The sequence below is a fragment of the Chelonia mydas genome, chromosome 12, assembly GCF_015237465.2.
Source record: "Chelonia mydas isolate rCheMyd1 chromosome 12, rCheMyd1.pri.v2, whole genome shotgun sequence".
Lineage (NCBI taxonomy): Eukaryota > Metazoa > Chordata > Testudines > Cheloniidae > Chelonia > Chelonia mydas.
Genome location: NC_051252.2, coordinates 34132638 through 34148206, shown reverse-complemented (window position 1 = coordinate 34148206; position 15569 = coordinate 34132638).

The following is a 15569-nucleotide window of genomic DNA, read 5'->3' as shown; positions in this document are numbered from 1 at the left end:
AGGTCATGTCTTTTATTGGACCAGCTTCTGCTGGTGAGAGAGACAAGCTTGTATAGCTTGGAAGCTTGTCTCTCTCACCAACAGAAGTTAGTCCAATAAAAGATATTTCCTCACGCCTCTTGTCTCTCCAATGTGCTGTGTTAGACCCTTCTAGAGAGCTCTTCCTTCTCTTTGGGAAGCAGAGGCATTACCACCTAGGTGGTGCTGAGCACCTAAGGGCTGGTCAAACTGGTTTTCCTTGAAGGAAGCGATTTGCCACAAAAGCCTTCACTGCTTCCTCTGTGTTTAATAAGGCCCATCTCACGGCTGAGGTTCTGTCTAGCAGGTTACTTTCAGTTACCCCACTGATGGCAAAGGCATCAGGCCCATATTCCATGTCTTTATTGTCAGTGAGGGCCTTGAACTGACCCACTTCCTTCCATGGGAAATTGAGCTCCACCCTGGGCAGTTCCAATACCAAAGTTCGAGCTCATGATCTTATGTCTTTTTACAAATCACCATCACCTCTGCCCCTGAATCCTAAATTTCGACTGAACTCAATCACCAGCATAACTTCGGAGTAGTGCCGTGATGGCTCAGATATCTCAGTACCTCCAACGACAAATTCATCCCTCATATAAATCCATCAATCGTCTGCTTGTGGCTGCCTTTAGTTTCTGTTCTTGCTTTGAAAGCTCAAATAGCAAGATCTGTCTTCAGCAGACATGATTATATGCCTCAAACTGTTTTCATTCTTTTTAGAATGTGGTTCCTCCTTTTGGTGCTGTTAATAATAAAGAACACTTTGATAAAGCTTTGATCATACACAATTGCTAGCATCTGAGTATTCTGCCTATTGTGTGTTGGGTGATAAATGACAGGACCGAATGCTTTAAAGTGATTTTCATTAAAGTATTCCCACTTCATCTAGATGCTTGTGTAGCTATTTCTCTTCATCTCTGAAACCAAAAACTGCATTGCATGACAGTTGTTCACTATAAATCTCCCTGATTTCATTTTTTTGTTGAATGCATGCACATGCCAGATTTGGAGCTACTAATTCTAGAGATTAATGGTCAGGGTAGAAACCATTTGCTGGCCCTTTTCTTGGCAGATACGCAGCTTTGACACATACCCACTAGAAGTAAGGGCACATGTGCTACAGTTTATAGAATGCACACTGGGGAAGTAAGAATTTCCTTGCATTATTAAATATTTAGAGGTGGTTAAGGGCTCAGTTTAAAGCTGTCCATGTCATTGGCCAACCCATGAGTTCTAAGAAATCTTAGCACTTATCTGCTTGGTAGTTTTCATCCTAAATTTGCAAAGCATCTTACAAAGCTGTGGGAGCATTATTAACCCCACTTTACAGATGGGAAAACTGAGTCAAAGAGAGGGGGTTGCTTTGGCTTTTATTTAAAGTGACTTGCTGAATGTCACAGGGTAGGTTAATAACAGAACTGGGCATGGAGCTCAGATTCCTGACTCCTCCCCCCATGCCTTAGCCACTTAAATTGCTAAACGCTGGCCTAATGCGTGAGCACAGTTCCACCTATTTTAATCAGTTATACTGTACTCTCTCTCAGCTGCGAATTCCTCACACCAGTCCCAGCTCACTCCTCATATGGCATGGCTTCTATTCTTTGCAATAAGTTCTAGCAGAGCCAGAAAATCCCCCAAGGACTCAGAGGACCCAGCCCCTTCATGCTAATTATTTTAGAATCTCAGAAGTCAGAGATGGAAGGAAACCACTTGGGCAGATTCACCCTGGCTGGGGCAGGGTGGGACAAATTGTCCTCTGAGAGGGTTTACTCAAGGGTAGTTTGCACTTTCTTCCTGCCTTGGAAACTGCGGCTTTAATTCTGCTGTAGACTCAAGAAGAACACACTAGCTGGTGCAGCTTTGTTCCCCGTTGCCATGTTTTGTCAAGTTCACTTTTACGCTTGGATTTAAACAACCCATTCAAAAAAAAGGAGCTTTGACTTGCTGAAGAACCTCTAACGAACTAGTTTAACGAAGTAGTTCACAGCAGGTTTATGGCTCCCACAATTGGTCTAAAGGATTTTGGCAGGCTGTGATGTAATTATCGGAATCAGGCACAAATCCTTAGCAAAGAGAGGCCCTGGCAATCATTAGAAGTTTAAAAGGAATATCCTCTAACCTTCTTTATGATTTGTTGAAATCTTTAGTTTAACTGTCTTTACTTCTCAGCAGCGTTCTGAACTGTATGACTTTAACAGCTAGGTATTTAAGAAAGTATTAAAACAGAGACTGCAACATAGGGATTATGTTAAACACTTGTTCTGTTGAATTAGGGTTTATCTGCACACAAAAGTTGTACCACTTTAGCTCTACGGGTATAGTTAAGCAGTTCTTGTGCTCAGCTTGTGGCTGGCCTCTAGAAGGGATGGGAAACAAGGGCAAAGAGAAAGCTGGCTGTAGTCACTTGTGGAGATCCCACGCTTTCATACTCTGCGGGGTTCATGCATTAATGCAACTTTACTGGTATATTTAAAGTGTTACAATCCTCCTTGGGGGGATGCAGTTCAGAAGCACCAATTCAGATATTTCCTGGGGCGGCGGTGGAGGGCGGGCAAAATCTGGTTCCCACCAGTTTCCATGCGCCAAATCACATCATTATTCACGGAAATCTGGCCCAGACATCCGTCTGTACAGAGGAGAGGCTGGATCAAATTTCAGTGGCGTTGTGATCACACAGCTGGAGAGATGCTCCAGACCATTTTGTTAGCATCTGTAGTAATTGAGTATGGAATCACTGCTTAAAAATGGCTGGACTCTGACCCCCGCTGGCTCGGCAACCTATGGAATTTTGAGAAACTGCAAAAACCTTTGGGGGAGGGGAGCAGGGGGCTACTCCCCCAGGAAGCCCCCAATTGGTGCCATTCATGCAGTTATACCAGTATAAAGATGCTTATATCAGTATAGTCATTCCCATATGGGAAAGGGAGTCAGCTATCTCGGTATAAGCCACCTTTATACCAGTATAATTGCATGCACATAAATATTTACACCAGTATAACCCCAAAGTAAAAAATCACCCTCCTAAACAGAAAGTTATACCATAAAAAATAGGTGTAGACCATGTCTTAGACATATTTGATAAAGCCAAAGACGGTCTTGGGCTCATTTGTAAAAGACCTTTCCCGTAATAACATATTTTATTCCATATTCTTCTTATTTGTCAAGGGACAAAACATGGGTATATGCGATTCCACAATGACTCCAGTTTCCCCCACTCACAGCATGTATAAAAACCATGGGACAGCTGTGGGGCTTGGCCCTTATGTCTTCATGGCACAAAACTCCTATTCACTTCAAAACTGTCAGATGAGGAAGTTTCATCACCCTGGCTGAGTATCCCTAAACATGGAGAGTCACATTCCTCCATGCATGGATCAGTGTAATTCTACAATCGACAAATGTATAAACAAAGTGATGGGCCAGATCCCACAGTGGTGGAAATTGGTGTAGTTCCATTGTGGTCATGAAGATACACAGCAGCTGAAGCTTTGCCCCCAGAATGGGACGTAGAATCCATCCAATGACGCAAGCTTGCATCTAGTCCCAAGACCTGCGAGATATGACTAGGAGCTCCTGCTGCATTATTCATTATAGAGAAGCACAGGGCAATGGATCAGGTTAGCAGCATCTGGATGGGAAGACAACTTCGTAGGGCTTGGAGAACAAAATCGCACTTGGAGGCAGACTCTCACTGTTGAACCAGAATAAATTAATTAAATAACAAGAAAAAAATGTTCTCAGTGAGGCTCCAAATAGAACTCAGAGGGTGGTTTGTGCAGCCACGGAAAAAATGCCATTGCTCAGCCAAAAACAGACTAGGTTGGCTATGCAATGCCAAGATTTCCCCCTGTCCCAGAGGAAAGATCTGGCTGTTAGGGAAAGGTTAAGTCAGGCTGAGTGTTTCCTCAGAATACATGGTTCTCATTCCATTCTGGAGGACAGGGTAACTCACTCTGGCCAGACTCAGTCACAGTTCCTTCATGCCAGGGCTCTCGCAAATTCTCTTCACTGAGAGCTTGCAGCCCTTCTGTTTTCTCTGCCAGCTGCTGGATGAAGTCTATATGATGAGTTAAGGGGCAGAAGTGAGGCTGGGGGTTAAGTGAGTTTGTTATGCTACATTGCTGATGACCAGGGAGGTGGTCAAGTTGTCTGTAAAAAAATAGGCCATTTATTTGTGGGATAACTTGCTCATTAGGGATCTAATGCTTTTAGTTAGTCGTATATGGCCTAATCCAAATTCCCTTTACGGCTTTTTATATCAGAGAATACAGGCGTAAGTGCACTTACTGAACTGTGGGTGGAGAGGATTCTTCAACTCACAGAAACACATATGGATTTCAGTAAAAACTTTGTGTCACATGATAAAGTATGCAGCTGGTGGGGTGTTCTTACAGAAAAACATAACCAAGAAGTTAGCCACGCTGACAAAAGACTAACTGAATATTATAGAAAAAGTCACAACCACACAAAATTCCCTCTTGCTTGGTCACTTTGAGACATCTTCCGATGACAGAAGAACTGCCTTCAATATTATCATCCAGCTCTAGGTTCTGTTCTATTAGAGCAAGGAGATAGGCACACAGAGAAGAATGGATGGGAGGAAATTGAGCTAAAATCTACCATTATTATTTATTCTTTTCTTCTTCTTCTTCTTCCTGGCAGATAAAGCCTTATGATCAAAGCATGCAAATCTGTACACCTGATCCTGCTTTCCTTTGTCACCTAGCAATGCCCGTGAAGTTCTGTTGAAGTCAATTGGAAATTTGGACCCTGCTCCTGGGATGCAAGATAGGTCGCCTGAGCTTGTAGAATAAAAAAGCCACTACATCATATCCATCACTCCACTTAACTATTATTAGCATTATTATTTTTTTCTATTATGGCAACTTGTAGGTGGTCAAACAGGTGAGTGAATCTGACAAATGGGGGAATGAGATCACAATAAAAAAATTATAATCAGTTTGGCCCCTGGTGGAAAACTGCCCACTAAGAACAGAGCTAAGACCATTGCTCATTTCACAGAGTCCAGATGACACCTCTCTCCTCTGAGGTGGTGGTTTTAGGCTCAGTACCATCAGAAGATAATTAATCTTGCTTTTGAATATAGATTTCTTCTATGAGTGCAGAAAGCTGGCTGCTGGGTTCTGTGCCAGATGTTTGTTACCAATGGGTGCAGGGAATTTATTGCATGGAATAAAAGATGAAAGGGAATGTAAAATGCAGGTAGGTGATTCTGTTTAAGCATCTAGCCTCAGGCATCACAAAGCCTCGCAAAGGTCAAATATAAGTGGCCCCATCCCTTTGGAAAGCACTGTAAATGGCATATAAAGTATTTGTTCCTCTTAACTAGTTTTATGGTGCATAAGATATACATTAGGCAACTGAATTTGATTAGGGAAACACTGTGTCCTGCTAACAAAATTAGAAGGAAGCGTCGACATTTGTGTTCAAAACATTTTACCACTTACAAGGGGGAAGTTTACAGAGACAAGGTGGGTGAGGTAGTATCTTCTCTTGGACCAACTTCTGTTGGAGAGAGAGGCAAGCTTCCGAGCCACATTTACTCAAAAAATTTTGCTTTTTTCGCTACAATGAGTAGCTTTCATTATTTCAATAGGCCCTTGGAAAAACTTGTGGAAAGCCCAAATAGCTCCTGTGGGCGGGACTGTCCCCTGCAGAACTGTGGGTTTCCCTCCCCTTGGGTCCATTTCCTCTGTGGCAGTCTCCCCCACCTCTCCATACCTCCCAGGAGGCCTCTCTGAGCATTCAAAATCTGCAAAGGGGAAGGAGGCGAAGACTAGGTAGGCTGGTGGAGCCAGTCTGACACACTGTGCCCTCCTCCTGCCCTGTGGAGACTGCTATAATCTTGGGAGAGCACGATCGTTACCCTAGAGCCCTCACCATGTTGTGAGTAGGTATGTCTCCACAGGGACAGCGGGGGATAGAACACGGAGCCGCCCCCTGCTCTGGAAGCCCAGAGGCCTGGATCCTGGGGCGGCTGAGTGACAAACAGGACTGAGTTGGGCAGTTTTCTGCATGGGCGTTTTAAAGGGCATCACCCCGAGAGCTTGAATGGTGCCTACGTGTAATTCAGGAGACAAATGATTCCCTGCTATGAGAGTGCTCTATGGCTGTATAGATGTTAAACAGTTATTAGATAAGGGGCTGGGAGCAGAGCTGCGGCTCCCAGGGTGGGGGTGGCACAGACGGGGTAAGGGGGTCTCAGCTGGAGGTGGGTCTGGGGCAGGAGTGGGGCCAGGGCTGGGGCTGGGAATGAGGGCATGGGCGGAGCCATGGCCGGGCCGCGGTTGGGAGCTGAGGCTGGGGGTGGGGCCAGAGCAAAGCTGGGAGTGGAGTGGGGCTGGATGACATTCCCTTCCCATCTCCTGTGGGGACTGGCCGGGGCCCTGCTGCACCCTCCTTCCCCCCGAATGTTCCTCTGTGCCCCCCTAGGGGGGCATGCCCCACAGTTTGGGGATCTCTGCTGTAATTTGTTGTTCACTGCACTTGGCTTCCTTTGTGCAGCTCTTTACACCAGCTCGCAACAAAGTGACCACGTCAAAACAGTGTTCGCGTCTTTCGTTTTTTGTTGTGTCCGATGAGAGGCACTGGGTCACTTTGGCAGTGGCTGTGAGCAACGTGCCAGTCCCCTCTTGCAATGCAAATGCATGAGGATGTCTGTGAAAATGGGAGCTTTTTGCCTCAGTCCGTCACACTCTCTCCACAGCAGTGGTGGCTAAATCATTCCCCTGGGAGCTGGCAATACAGAACTTGAGCCGTGCTCCTGACATACTGTGGCCCCAGTGCACTGAAAGAAGCTGTAAGGGGGCTGTTAGGGACTGACACCACGGCAGCCAGTCACCCTTGCAGGGGAATAACGGCTGTCTGGCAAGGATGCTTGTCGAGGATTTGTTAAAAAGCACCTAAGCATTGTGGGCCCTACGAGTCATATCCAGCTGTATCATCCTATTGGTAAGATGAGGAGTTAGCTGGTCTGTCTTCTCTTCTCATACCTTGGAACAAAGATAACAAAAGTCTCTTTCTTGCCTTTGACCTTCATTTAACACTTTCAGAGAAGGCCGTAGCTAAACCTGGTTGATGACCTCTCATGGTAAGTGCATAACTTGTCCCTCGGGCTGTGGTATTTTGAACTGTTTGTGCCTGGACTTATATCCTCCAGTGCCTCTTTATGTCTTGAAGCAGGATGCTAGCATTGCTCACCCTCCGGGATTGTCCTGGACACTCCAGGAATTAAAGGTTAATCTTTAATTAAAGATTATGTCATGTGATGAATCCTCCAGGAATATGTCCAACCAAATTTGGCAACCCTAAGGGGACCTGGAAACCAGAAACTGTCACATCACATATATTTCCTTTATCCAGCTGTTCCTTTCAGTCCTTGGGTTCTCAGCTATGTCACGGTTTTGTTGGAATCTGCTAATGCATGCAGAACTCCTGGATCTGATTCTGATATCATTCTCCACTGACTTCAGTGGATTTACTCCAATTTTACGCTAGTGTAACTGAGATCAGAATCTGGCCCCCGTCTTTGCAGTCTCACTATGCAGTTATTCTATTTGGCACATGCAGCAATCAACAGGTGCCATCACATAAAAAGAAACCTGGCAACAATACAGCAATGGTGGAAAAGCTTCCTGAAGAAGTACTATGGCTTCCAAAAATTATGCAGCTAGTCCCCTTTAACCCATACTGCTGAGCACCGGTGGAATAGCTTTCCCAAACAAGTGGGGAATGGGCAGAAGGCCATCTAGCTGCAGAGACTTGAATGTAGGCAGCTAGCAGACCTTTTATGAACATCAGATGAGGTGGGCAAATGCAAGATCCCCCAACCAGTGTCCGTTTTGAATCTGTGAACCTATAATTAAGGGAATGAGTCATTGCTAATCTGGCTGTTGGCTGATATAACTTCCTCAGCTGCTCAAGTCACTTTTTTTCGGCCCTCTCAGTCATAGCTTAGTTTTGTGCAGGTTTTGGAAGAAGCATAAATATCAGGGTCTCAATCCCATCAGTATCTCAGTGTGAGGTCTCTATGTCACTGGCTAGAACAGAAAGGTTTAGTGCTCCCGCTGAATTTCTTATGAAAGTTCTGCAGGACCGGAAGCGTATATTGACGATTTCCACAATTTTATCTGTGTGTGATGGGCGGGGCCTTGCTGGTCAAGCTGGAGCGCCCCCGTCGGTCCAGTATGGGGGTGGCCCGCTCCGCCACTCGGCCGTGGGCTTCCCCGGTAAGTGGGTGATTTCTGCCAAGTGTGGCCCGGCCCCCGGACGGGGTCACCTAAATGGGTAATCCGTGGATTCTGAGCGGGAAAACTATCAAACAGTCTGTGGCCCTGCAGCCTCCTGGCGAGGGGCAGGCGATAGTTATTGGCAGCAATCCGGCTGCAGCCCTGGGGCGGGGCGCGATAAGCAACAGTCTGTAGCTCTGCAGCCCCCTGGTTGGGGCGGCAAAACAGTCTGGGGAATTAGCCCCCTGGTCAGGGCTAAGCAGCAAGCAGGCTGCGGCCCCTGGGTGGGACAAAATAAGCAAGCAGTCTATAGCCTGGCAGCCTCCTGGCTGGGGAAGCAAACAATCCAACCATCTGGGGAATTAGCCCCCTGGGCAGGGCAAAGCAGGGCAACCCCAGGGCGGGGCAAGGCAAGCAAACAATCAGTCTATAGGCCTCATGTCTCTCTGGGCTGGGATGTAGTTTCAGAAGGCGGCGGCTCGGCTTCCACGGTGGTCTCCGCAGCCGGCGGGTCATCTGGCGGGCAGTCTAGGTCCCCGGGCTTTACCACCGGGGTGCTGCAGGTACTGCTGCAGGAGCCAGCAGCGTACTCCCTTCCTCCTCTGTTCCCCCCACCCCACTCCCTCCGACTGGCCTGGGCTGCCTCCTTTTGTCGGAGTTCTCCACTTGGAGCATGTGCAGTAGGGAAGAGGAGGCGTGGCCTCCTGGGCCGAGAATGATTGGTCCACCCCGGCAGCCCAGCGCAGGGCTGGTACACCCCGTCACACTGAGCACAAAACCTTCCAGCTGAATGGAGTCCCTTGGTATAACTTCCCGACTGAAGTGCAGTGTCCCCAGTAAGTCACAGCTTTTAAGCATGGCAGACCTTGCTTTTTCCATAGGTGCTGTCTATTGGAGATCTTCCTATTCCAGAGATAAAGGGGAAACATGGAAATACTTTGGACGTACTGCGCTGTAGCCGCACTAGTTGATGTTTTGCACTCTCAGTCACATTCAGTTCCCTTTTGTGCGTCTGCCGCGAAATATTTCAGAGACAAAGGCTTTGGCTACATATGCACGTTATACCACAATCAAGCCTCCCAGAGCGCTCTACCTTTCCCCCCGTCCACACTGGCAAGGCACGTAGAGCGCTCGGACTCCTTGGCTGGAGCGCTCCTGGTACTCCACCTCCCCGAGGGGATTAACAGCTGTTGCGCATTGGCTGAGACACTCCAGCTCCAGTGTAAACGGGGAGTAACGTTATTATGCCCTGATTGACCTCCGGAAACTCCCCATAAGCCTTTTAACTGAAGCGTCCTCTCTTGTTTGGTTGTGAACTCCAGACGCGGCAGTGCCGTTTCAAAGCTCCGCTTCGGGGGCTGCTTATTCAAAAAACAAACACAGCCACTGTCGGCTTTGACTGAGCGAGAGGCAGGCAGGGGGCTCCGTTTGCAGTTTGCAGTGCCGACAGCTAACTTTGCTTGAAGAGAGGGGCGGCGGGGTGCGGCGGGGTGCGGCGGGGGGGGGGGGGGTTGGGGTGCGTTTCGGTGAGCGGCTGCTTATCTCGTCTATGAGGAAAAAAAGAAACAGCTGCCATTGCTTTCAGTGAGTGAGAGAGAGGCGGGGGAAGGAGGGGGGCCTGTACTTACAGGACAGCATGCTGACACACTCTCCGCCCCCCAAAAACCCACTCTCTCTCCCCCCACATACACACTACACACTCCACCCCACAGCCCCATTGGAAAAGCACGTTGCAGCCACTTGAATGCTGGGATAGCTGCCCATAATGCACCGCTCTGAATGCAGCTGCAAATGTGGCCACGACAGCGCGCTGGCAGCTGTCAGTGTGGACAGACTGCAGCGCTTTCCCTACTCAGCTGGACGAAGGCGGGTTTAACTCACAGCGATGTACATCTGTAAGTGTAGCCAAGGCCAAAGGAAGATTTGGAAGAATCAGGGAACTGTTTACATCATGGGAAATAACAAGAAAAATGACTATATCTGTATTGTAAAGCCTGAATGAGAGTATATTGTACATTACGCAAAGGGCTTAACAGTGGACATTACTGCTTCAGCAGGAAAACAATCTGGTTATCATTTGCTGAACACAAAATGAAAAAAACCAAGGATATCCTACTGGATCTGAGCTTGGATTAGGAGCAATGCTCAAAAGCAGATTGCATTACAGATCTGTGTAATGCCATTTCCTTCCGAACTGATGAATTTGTACAAGCTCTGGAATGCAGTCGCAGCTGTAACTCTGAGGAGAGTACACCCCCAACTCTCTGTGGAGTAGTTTCTCCTGGCATGTGCCATGTGAATTTAATGCACTGCAAAGTATGTAGTTCAGTTTTATTTCAATGTATTTGGTTTTAAAAAAAAGAGACATTCATCCCTAACACATTCCTGATTCCTTCTCCTTTCCTGAACAAAATTCACAGAGAAACCTCCTAACGTCTCTGTATTTGGAGGACACTTAACTTAAGTAAAAAAGGAAATATAAGCTAAATATATCATGTAAATTATATGTTGTCCTGGGTGATCTCCGTGGAAACGTTGGGGGATCATATTGCTCCTACCTGCCCTCAGCCAATTCCTGCCTCTCCTCCCCTACACATTCCTACCGCGGAGACCACCATCTGCAGAATACGAGGAAGAAGGGGACAGTTCTGTTCTATATAGGTTCTTATACTATACCAGTGTTTCCCAAACTTGGGACGTCGCTTGTTCAGGGATAGCCCCTGGCGGGCCGGGCCGGTTTGTTTACCTGCTGCATCTGCAGATTTGGCCAATCGCGGCTCCCACTGGCTGCGGTTCGCTGTGCCCGGCCAACGGCACATCGGCTAACCGAGGGACCTACTGGCCGCTGCTTCCCGCAGCCCCCATGGGCCGGGCACAGCGAACCGCGGCTAGTGGGAGCCGCGATCAGCTGAACCTGTGGACGTGGCAGGTAAACAAACCGGCCCGGCTCACCAGGGGCTTTCCCTGAACAAGTGGTGTCCCAAGTTTGGGAAACACTGTACTATACTTATCACCATAATATTTGTAATGCTGTGGCCATGGATACCCTCATCACCTACTGGGAGGGGACATATCCAGCACCCATCTGGTCCTACATAGCAAAAGTTATAGGGAAAGTTAGAGAAGTCCAGGTTTAGTGGATCATATTTTAGCTGGTTTCTTAAGACTGGATGAGACAAACACAGGCTGACTTTGCATGAGTTTCTGATCCCATTCCATGGCTCGCTACTTTGAGGGTCTGCCAGAAGCTAATTCTTTTGCGCCACTTCAATTCCAAATGATCATTCTTCTCTGCCCAACCCTCCTGTAATTTCTGCAGTGCTTTTTTTATGTGAATTACTTATGTGGCTACAGAGGTAATTGAACAACACAACAAAATTCTCTCATCTTCTCTGGAAAGACTTTATTGAATCTGATTTTGTCCCAACCTAAATCCAGCAGGCTGGAGATTTTTGCCAAACCAGAATCCCAGATGAGGCCTGATTCTTTAATTGCATTATTGGCAGCCTTGGAGCATTCCTTTGTAACGTACTTGGTCTCAATCCCCCAGAGAGCTGGAAAAAAGGGAGGACAGTGGAATAACTAAATCATAGCTTCTTGTGTGGTTAAATTCCAAGTCCCATCTCGTCCCCTCATGAGCCATGGACGGAGAAGGCAATGCCTTACATAATCGCCCCACCTACGCTAAAGTGGGGACTCAGCCACTTTCACAATCAGTTTTCTTCCTTCAGACCCCCATGGAAAGTGCTTGATTGGCCTGAGGTCCACGTGTGGGAAGGGGGTGCAGACTGAGCCAGCTGAGAGAGTAGTGGGTGAGGGGCTGCGTAGCTAAGACGAAAAGGATCACACAGCTTGGGGCTGGATTATGTTTTCTGTGGAACAACTTCCGTGGCAGGATGTCCTTAGTAGCGCAGTCACAGTGGACCTGCTAGAGCTGGTGCAGATGCACTGGGGCTTAAATAGATCTCTGGGTTTGGGGGAAGCCCCCACAGTCTTTTCTGCAAGATGTGTGTGTGGGGGGAGGGAGCAATCCCCACCTCTCAATGAGATAATGGAGAAGGGATCTATGTTATGTTTTTAGTTTTAGATTTTTCAAGAGAACCTCAAGTTATGCAAACTTTTTCTCTGAATTCAATAGGCACTTCAGTCAAAGAATCGTGTGTACATTGGGTAGATTTAGTGTATTGGATAGATCCATGCTACTGCTGCACACAATGAAAATACATTTAATTTTCCGAAAGCCAAATTTTCCAGATTCTCAACTAAAGAGCTGCCAGCACTGGTAGCCCTTGTCACAGTTACAGGGTTAGCTGCCCCGCTGGCTCCTTCTCTGTTTTCTCTGAGTGAAACCCCACAATTACGAGGTCTTGTGCCATTACCTCCCAGGGATGGAACCATACAGTTCTCCCCATTTAGACTGGGTTTCACGCTACAGCACTCTGGGAGTCGCCTGTGCTTACCCCAACAGGTCTGAATGGGGTTGAGTATCTGTGGATACTCTGCGACCTTGTGACCAACGGTAATAGAGTGACCCAAAGGAGCTTTCTGAAATCAAAGTATTGTTTACTCTGAACATTAGGAACAAAGCAAAATGTAAGAGAAAGAGGGTTTTAACAATAAAAGAGCTACACATGCCTGTCTTGCTAAAGGTTCACCATCCCCTGAAGCCTAGGAAAGCCTATCTTTGGCAGCCCCCCAAACAGGTGTCTGTGGGTCAGTCTATGCCTTTGCAACTGCCTGGCCTCTGGCCAGAGTCCTTTTAACTCTTTCTGGTCCTTTTGATCTTTTGGTTCTCAGCATTGGCAAACCAAGCTGTGTAACTTGGCTGCAGACAAGGAAGTGCAATCTTCCTAGTTAATGGCTCAGGCATTGTCTTTGAGCCCCGAGGTGTCTTAACTGGAGCCATTGTCTTGCGTTCCCACTTGTTTTTCCAACAGCCTGCTATTAAACTAAACCAACATATTCATACAGTAAACATTCACTGTCCAGGTTGTTAGAGGGCTTATTCCTTCACCTGCTTCCTTCCCTGGTCCTTCTCGCACGAACAGAGAGCAACAATACCCGAAGTCCAAAGGTGCAAACAATTCAATGTTTATTGGGGTGAACTTCCAGCAAGCTTGATTCCAGTTTCCTTCCTTAATGTCCCCCTTCCCAGCTCTGACACCACAGAGCTTTACACCTGTGTCCTTGTTCCCATTCCTGCCCTTAGCCAAACATGATTCCAATTTCCCCACCCCCATTCCCTGTTCCCATTTCCCCCACCTGCATGCCCATGCCCATGCCCACCCCCACCCCCACCCCCACCCCCCTACTTCCTGATTGACTGCAGACTATATAGTAAAACTTGAGTTCCGCCTTGCTATACCTTAACCAATCATGTTCCTGAAATTTAACTAACCAATCCTAACATATTGTAACATGATTATGTAACCAATTATATCCCACCACCTTAATTAGTTTACACCCAGCAAAATTAATTATACAGCAGACAGAAACAATCACAGAACCAGACAGAGATTATACAGACAAACAATAGCAAAGTGGGAACTATAAGGACAAAACAATACAGAAGTGAGGATTTCACATCCCAGCTATTGATAAGTGAGTTCTTGCCAGACAGGATGCTATCAAACTAAGTTTCCTTTTACATTTTCTAGGCACTTCCCTTTCTCTGGAGGCGATAGGCACTATCAGGACAGGATTGTATTCCTAACAGCCCAATAGCACCTTTTTTCAATGTGACTAGTTTGGAATGTGAGGATGTGACCGTTCGCTTCCTAGCTTATGGCTGCCTCTGTCGCTTAGCCAAAGGCCTTAGCCTAAGAACAGGGCCTCAGACTGTCACAATAAGAGAAGGTCCTTACACCGGCAGACTGTGATTTTGATTCTTTCTTTTATACCTCTAGAACTAGCCAAGTGATAAGAATACACCTAAATTCTTAAAGTACAGGCCTTTGCAGACAGGCCTGAATATCTATATCCTAACACAGGTCACATACAGTATTAATAAGTCATTACAGATCATCTCCACCCGGTCCTATTAAGGGAAAGTGAATTTGAACCCAACTTCCAAATCCATAGCAGGAAAATTAGTGTGAAGACTGCTTACTCCTACACACTGCTTTGCACAGATGGACCCTTGCATCAATGCAAAGCCGTTTGCAGAATCAGACTACATTGCTACAACATCTGTTTGTATCCACTTCTTCTAAAGCTTCTTGTCAACCAGCATTCCAGTTCTCAGTCTGCGCATCATCACGGATGCCAGGTTAATTTAAAATTGGGTGCACCGTTATATCACACTTTGCAAATTACTCTTTTGCTAAGGGCCTGATCCTGCTAACACTTAAGAATGTGAGTAATTGTTTACAGAACCAGGCCCTTTATTCTGAGAGCTTGTTAGTGAAAGGTGTGTTCCCTCGGGCTGATGAGCCAAATGCAGATTCAGGAATGCATACACTAAAGCATTAGGCACAGTCTACCCAGTGAAGCAGGTTAAACAAAACATTAAACAAAACTGTCACTTCAAGAGATGTACAGGAGTATGGAGAAATGGTGCTCAACTAGGTGGCTCCCCAAAAGTAGGGTGGTTTATTATTAGTCTCACTTCTACCCAATAATGACACAGGAGGCTCCCTTAAAAAATGTCCATCTCACGCTATGTCTAGAGTTGGCGCGGAGATGTGATTCCCAGCTTGCATAGACACAGGTGCTAGCTCTCATCCAGCTAGGATGCTAAAAATAGTAGTGTAGCGGGGGCAGCATGGGCAGCAGCGAGCAGTGGCATGGGCGAGCGGTGCAGAGTACAAACCTGCCTGAACCCTGCGGGTACCTACTTGGCACAGCTAGCTCCTGCTGCCACTTGCCATGGCCTGTGCTGTCCTGGCTTCACTACTATTTTTAGTGCACTAGCTCAAAGAGAGCTAGTGCGAGCATGTCTGTGCGAGCTGGGAATCACTCCCCTAGCTCCAAGTGTGGGCATAGCCTAAGATGGTGATGCGTGGCACATTCCCAGGATAAAATTCGTCCCTTCCCTGCCCAATACTAATACGTTCCCTCAGTTCCATAGCTCCATCCAAAAGCCATCAGTTCCCCCTACCCGATGTTTTTACCCAGTGCCTTTCATTCAATTTAGACACTGGAAATGGATTGGTCGGCTTCACTTTTCAGCGGGGATGGGGGTGGGATTTCTAGTCAGTTTCACTATCTCATCCTCATGCACTAGTCCAGTGCTGTCTGGGCTCACAGCCTGAGAGGAGAATGTTTACACATAAAAGCATAGATTAGATAGATAGATTA